The following is a 6,926-nucleotide window of genomic DNA, read 5'->3' on the forward strand; positions in this document are numbered from 1 at the left end:
GCCCCAGAGGGTGGAGGAGGCCCCTTTCCCCGCCGCCTTTCCGATCCCAAATCCCCTTTCCCTGCCTCGATGGAGGCGAGGTTGGAGCCCCTTTAATCTGCTCCTGTCAGCTGCTGCCGAGCGGCACCGAAATCCCAAATCCGCCTCCCTAAATCCCAGGCAGGGAGCGAGATGCCATCGGCTCCTTTTTGCCGCGCTCCCTCTTCTCTCCCCATCCCTCCTCCTCCTCTTCCTCCTCCGATGATCCTGCAGGATTTTGGGGTCTCTCTGTGCCCCCCATCCCCCTCCGAGGCTCCTCTGCAGATCCTTGCCATCAATTAGAGGCCTAAAAAAAGCATAAAAAAAAAGGGATAATTTTATCAATGGCGAGGTGAGGATTATCTGTCCCGGCTAATGGGAGCATCACGTCTCCAATTAAAGTTGGGAATATTCATCCCGGAGCCGGGCTGACGTTTATTGGGCTGTCAGAGTCAATCTCCTTCAAGCGCTGCTTTTCCAAGCACTTTGGGTTATGGATCATTCCTGCCTTCTGGAAAAAATCGGTTCTGGGTGGGTTTTTAGCGTTCCCAGTTTCCCCTGAAAGGTGAATCCAGCGGCAAAACCCGATTCTGTTCCACGGGAGAAATTCCAGGTTAATTATGGTGATGGAAAATCCGGAGATTCCAGATGTGAGGTGGGGATCCTTCCTGGATGACTGGGGAGTGCTGGGCATGTGGGATACCCCAAAAAACCCAGGAGCTCTGGGAATGTGGGATACCCCAAAAAACCCAGGAGCTCTGGGAATGTGGGATATCCCAAAAAACCCAGGAGCTCTGGGAATGTGGGATACCCCAAAAAACCCAGGAGTAATGGGAATGTGGGATACCCCAAAAAACTCAGGAGTGATGGGAATATGGGATACCCCAAAAGGGGACCAGGACGGGGGGGCAGAGGCTGGGGAGCCCCCCCTGCACCCCCCGAATTCCGGCTCCGCCAGGCCAGGGCTGCTCCAGGACATTTTCCAGCCCATTTCCATGGCACCTCCAGGTCATTTCGATCACTTTCAGCCACTTATCTGCCCATTTCCCAGCCCATAATATTTCCCTAATTCCATTACTCCGCAGCCTCCGCACGCTGCAGGGAAATCATCGGGAGATTTCACCCGGAGCCAGCGGCTCCTGCGGGGGCTCTGCCCTGCCTGGGGACACTGGGAACATCCCTGGGGACATTTGGGACACCCCCAGGGCCTGGCCCGAGGAGCCTCCGATGAGGTGCGAGCCTCAATCGGCTCCAAGGGCCCCCAAATTTATCCATTCCAGGAAAAACGGGAGGGTTTGGGATTAAAGGGAGGGGATTTCAGCTGGGCTCTTGGAATGGGTTTGGGGTGGGAGGGATGGAAAGAAAGATTCCAGGAAGGATTTCAGGAATTATTCCAGGAGAGATTCCAGGAAGAATTCCAGGGTGGAAGGAAAGGAAAGGAAGGAAAGGAAGGAAAGGAAGGAAAGGAAGGAAAGGAAGAATTCCAGATGGATCCCAGGATTCCCGGAAGAATTCCAGTTGGAATCCCAGGATTCCAGGAAGGATTCCAGGAAGGACCAAGGGGAAGAGAAAAGCCCTGAGGGGTTGATGAACGGCTGGTTCTGATCTTTCCCGACCTGAACAATTCCCGACCCTGGAATTCCAGCCCTGCCCATCCCCAGCCCCGGGACACGGCAGGATCCAAATCCACCCCCAGGCTCCTTCCAGCGGCTCGGGGGGAGCCCTGGCAGGACAATCAAGGCCAGGGCGCTAATGAGATGCTCGGAGTTAATTGGCAGGGGCATAATGAAGATTCCGTATGCGCAGGAGGAGCCGGGATCGGTTGGATTCGGGGCCGGGCGCATCCAATTTGTGCCTGCAGCAGCTCAGTTAAGCTGCTCTGGCTTTCCTAATCAATCCCAGCCCGCTCCCCCCGGGCTGGCGAGGGGGCGAAGGCAGCAGGGCCGGGCTGGATCCTGGTCCTGATGGGAATTCCACCCTGGGATCCGCAGGCAGTGGGAATTCGCTTCTCTGATTTGCATTCTGTTGTGTCTGAGTTAGAAATGAACGGCCGGGTTTTCATTTGGGAGCGAGTTCATGGAAAAGAGAGATTTGGGGTTTGGGTGGTGCTTGAAACGTTGTTCCCCATCTGCTTTTCCAGGAGGGTTTGGATGGTTTGGGATTTTCTCTTGTACCCATGGAATGTTCCTCGGCAGAACCCGGTGGTGACAGCAAAATGGGAATTTTCCAAGGTTTCTCCAGCAGGGATTTCCCAGCCCTGTGCCTCGGATGGAGATGGGAGTGGGGCTGGGTTTGGGATGGAGGCGTGGATGGATTCCTTGGGCTCTTGGAGCATCCCTGTGCCCAGCTCAACTCTCCATCACTATCCTGGATTTCCCCATGGATCCTTCCCCTTGGGCAGGGACACCTCGCACCATCCCACCCCAAAATCCCACCCCATTATTGCATCCCATTATCCCATTATTCCATCCCATTATCCCATCCCAGCCTTGGACACTTCCAGGAATGGCACAGCCACAGCTTTTCTGGCAATTCCATCCCACCACCCTCCTCGGGAAGGATTCCTAATCCCCAATTCCCATTTTTCACGGGGGGGGGGGATCCTCCCCTGTCACCCCAAGGAATGAGGGGACTCCCATCTGCCGACCCACGGGAATTTCGTGTTTCTCCCAGACGTTTCCCAGCCCTGCTGCTCCCTGGAGCCGCAGCCAAGGTCGCGGCGTCCGGGCCGGCGCTGCCGCAATTACTCACTTAACATCCCGGGAGTGCTCGGAAATCTCATTCCCGGGCTCGGGAGCGGCAGCGGCCGCCCAGCCCCGGCCCAGCTCTCAGCCAAACTCGATTTGCTGCATTCCCCGGCCGGGCTGAGTGCGTGACTGGAGCCGGCCCCGCTGCGCGGCTGCTCCCGCGTCATTCGAGACCCTGCAGAGCTGCTCTTCTCCTGGGCTGTGCCCCATCCCATGGGAGCAAATCCCTGTGCCCCATCCCATGGGAGCAATTCCCTGTTCCCATCCCATGGGAGCAATTCCCTGTTCCCATCCCATGGGAGCAAATCCTGTGCCTGCATCCCATGGGAGCAATTCTCTGTGCCTGCATCCCATGGGAGCAAATCCCTGTGTCTGTATCCCATGGGAGCAAATCCCTGTGCCCCATCCCATGGGAGCAATTCCCTGTGCCTGCATCCCATGGGAGCAATTCCCTGTGCCTGCATCCCATGGGAGCAATTCTCTGTGCCTGCATCCCATGGGAGCAATTCCCTGTGTCTGCATCCCATGGGAGCAAATCCTGTGCCCATCCCATGGGAGCAATTCCCTGTGCCTGCATCCCATGGGAGCAAATCCTGTGCCCCATCCCATGGGAGCAATTCCCTGTTCCCATCCCATGGGAGCAATTCCCTGTTCCCATCCCATGGGAGCAATTCCCTGTGTCTGTATCCCATGGGAGCAAATCCCTGTGCCTGCATCCCATGGGAGCAATTCCCTGTGCCTGCATCCCATGGGAGCAATTCCCTGTTCCCATCCCATGGGAGCAAATCCCTGTGTCTGTATCCCATGGGAGCAAATCCCTGTGCCTGCATCCCATGGGAGCAATTCCCTGTTCCCATCCCATGGGATCAATTCCCTGTTCCCACCCCATGGGAACAATTCCCTTTGTCTCCTTTCCCCCATCTTGGCCACCTCCATCCGTTGGGAACCATTCCCTGTTCCCTCCATCCAATGGGAACAATTCCCATTTTCCCCATCCCTGTTCCCTCCATTTCCTGGGAACAATTCCCTCTCCTTTGCCTCCATCCTTATTTTCTCCATCTGATGTGAACAAATCCCTCTCCTTTTCCCTGTCTCTTCCCTCCATCCAACTGGAACAATTCCCTTTGTCACCATCCCTGTTCCCTCCGTTTAACGGGAAAAATTCCCTCCCTTTTCCACAATCCCTGTTCCCTCTACCCAACCGGAAAAATTCCCTTTTCCCCCCTGTTTCCTCCATTTCATGGGGAAATTTCCCTCTCCTTTCCCCCCATTCCTGTTCCCCCGTTCCAAGAGGAACAATTCCCTCTCTTTTCCCCATCCCCGCCCCCTCCATCCCATGGGAACGCTCTGGTTGCCCATGGAAAGTTCCTCCAGTCCATCCCATTCTCTCCTGATCCCAAATCCCGCTGTCCCCGCTTTGTCACTCCCGGTGGGGCTGGAGCCAGGTTCGGACACCGAGGGGACAGCGAGGAGCGAGCAGGAATCTGTTCCTTGGCACAAAAAAATTCCCGAGCGCTTCCCTTGCAGCGGCGGCGTCTGGCGCAGGTGCCGAGGGCTGCGATGGAAATGTCAGCGGAGATTTGGGGTGACGGGAGCAGCGAGGCGACAGCTCCGCTCCCCGCGGGAGGGGCCGCGCCTGTCCCCTCCCCGGGCCACCAGCGGGGCGGCTCTGCCGACTGCGGGTCCCAAAAATTCACTGATTGCAGGGGGTGGCACTGGGTCTGTCCCCTCCCCAGGCCACCAGCTCTGCCATGTTCAGGTCACCTCAAACTCCCAAAAATTCACTGTCAGGAGGGGGTGGCACTGGGTCTGTCCCCTCCCAGGGCCACCAGCTCTGCCATGTTCAGGTCACCTCAAACTCCCAAAAATTCACTGTCAGGAGGGGGTGGCACTGTGTTTGTTGTCCCCCAGGGCCACCAGCGGGGCGGCTCTGCCGTGTGCGGGTCCCAAAAATTCACTGACTGGAGGGGGTGGCACTGGGTCTGTCCCCTCCCAGGGCCACCAGCGTGGTGACTCTGCCGTGTGCAGGTGGCCACAAAAATTCGGTGACAAAAATTCGGAGGGGTGGCTGTGGCTCTGCCTGTGCAGGTCACTGTAAACTCCCAAAAATTCGGTGACAGGAGGGGTGGCGGTGTCTCTGCCATGTCCAGGTCACCACAAACTCCCAAAAATTCACTGACAGGACCGAGGTGGCTGCACCATCCCTGGTGACCCCATCCCAGTTTGGTGCCAGAATTCCGGGACACCCCGGGATCTGCAGGGTGTCCGTTTGTCCCCGTCCGCCTGGAAGCAGAGAGGCGGAATTTTCGGGAAGATTTGGGAATTCTCGGCAGGACAGGGCAGGGCTGGCGCTGTCACCGAGTCTCTCCTGTCGGCGACAGCACCGAACAAAGCTCAGGAATCGCCAGGATGCTCCAGCGCAGCCCCGGGGTTTATCCAGAGGGGATTTGGAACCAGCCGAGCTCATTCCCACCCCTGTTCCTCCTCCCCCGTGGTTCCCGAGCCGCCAGGAAGCAGCAGGGAAGGGGTTGGGCTCCCCCGGCAGAGGTTAAAGAGGCAAAATCAGCTGGGAAAACAGCAGCGAGGGCAAAAATAGCCGGAGCCTTGCGTGGAGCTGTCGGGGCCCATCAGTGTCGGGGTGTTCCAAGGACTCCCATCGCCCGTGGCCACGAGCCGGCCGCTGCCAGCAGCGCTGGGAACGCGACCCCCGAGGAATCCCCCCAGGGAAGGGCCCCGACAGCAGCGGAGAACCCGGGAGGGGAGGATGAGGATGAGGATGAGGATGAGGATGAGGATGAGGATGAGGATGAGGATGAGGATGAGGATGAGGATGAGGATGAGGGTGAGGATGAGGATGAGGATGGGGATGAGAGGCTTCCCCGGCAGCGGGAAGCGCGGAGGAGCTCTGGGAAAGGGGGAGGGACGCGGAATTGTCCCCAAGGGTGTCCGCAGTGAACCCGCCGTGCCCTCCGCGCTGCCAGGGCTGGGGCAAACCTTGCCCCGAGTGAAAACTAATATGGAATAAATAGAAAATATCCGAGTCACATCTGCAAGGGCAGGAAGTGAATTCCAGGCCGGGTTGGGATCGGGGGAAGTGTTGCTGCCCAAGGCACGGGTGGCACTTGGTGGCTTCAAGGTCCCTTCTGAGCAAACCAAGCTGTGGGTCTGGAATGGGCAGAATTCCAGGGGTTTGGAGCTAAAAGGGAATTTTTCAGAGGGGGCTCGGCTTGCTGCACATCCCGGGAGGGCAAAGCCCCGATCTGGGAATTCCCAGCTCCAAACTGGGCTCTGCAAAGGGAGGTCCCTGAGCTCCATCCCTGCCGTTCAGAACAGCAGAGGTGGGTGCGGCCTCCCAGACATCCCAAAGACCCTAAAAACTCCCAGAGGTGCTAAAAACCCCTTTTTTCTTTCTTTAAGTGCCTAAAATGGGGCATTTCCTGCAGAGCAGAGCCCGCCCAGGTGCGGGTGTCCCCTGTCCTCACCCAGGTGTCCCCAAAAGGGGACAGCAGCCCCGCAGCCGAGGTGCTGAGGCCGTTGCCGGTGTTTTTAGGATGAGGAGCAGGCAGGGAGCGCGGGGAGAGCTCGGCTGTGTCCCCACGGATTACACCGTTAATGCCTAATCCATCACCGTAACAACCTTGACTCCCATTAATGTGATAACGCGCGGCGGAATTAAAGCCCGGAGTCGGGAGGTGAGCAAATCCAGCCCATAATAATGGGGCTTACAGGGAGGGAGGGGAGGAATCCGCCGGCCCCATCCATCAACTCCTGCTCGGGAACAGAACAGGAACAGGGAGGGTCCGCATCCCCCCGGGAATGCGGGATCCGGGATCCTGGGGAGAGAGCAGCGCTCCAGGGAGGCACTGGGAGCACTGGGAGCACTGGGAGCACTGGGAGCACTGGGAGCACTGGGAGCCGTGTCCCTGCAATTGGCTTTGCTGATTAACTCTGCCATCCCACAAAGGCTGAGGATGAAGTTTGTTTTCTGCTGCCCAGGCCCTGTATTGGGGTGATCCAGGTGGAGACCCCTCCTCATTCCTGCTTCCCAGCGTGGGATCCACGGCGGGGACTTGTAGGAGATCCCTGGCCCCTAATCAGGGGAAGAGAGAGGGGTGAGGGGTTTGAGCAGCTCCCTGGGGCCGGGGGGTGAGGATGAGGATG

Source organism: Erithacus rubecula (assembly GCF_903797595.1).
Source record: "Erithacus rubecula genome assembly, chromosome: 29".
Classification (NCBI taxonomy): Eukaryota; Metazoa; Chordata; class Aves; order Passeriformes; family Muscicapidae; genus Erithacus; species Erithacus rubecula.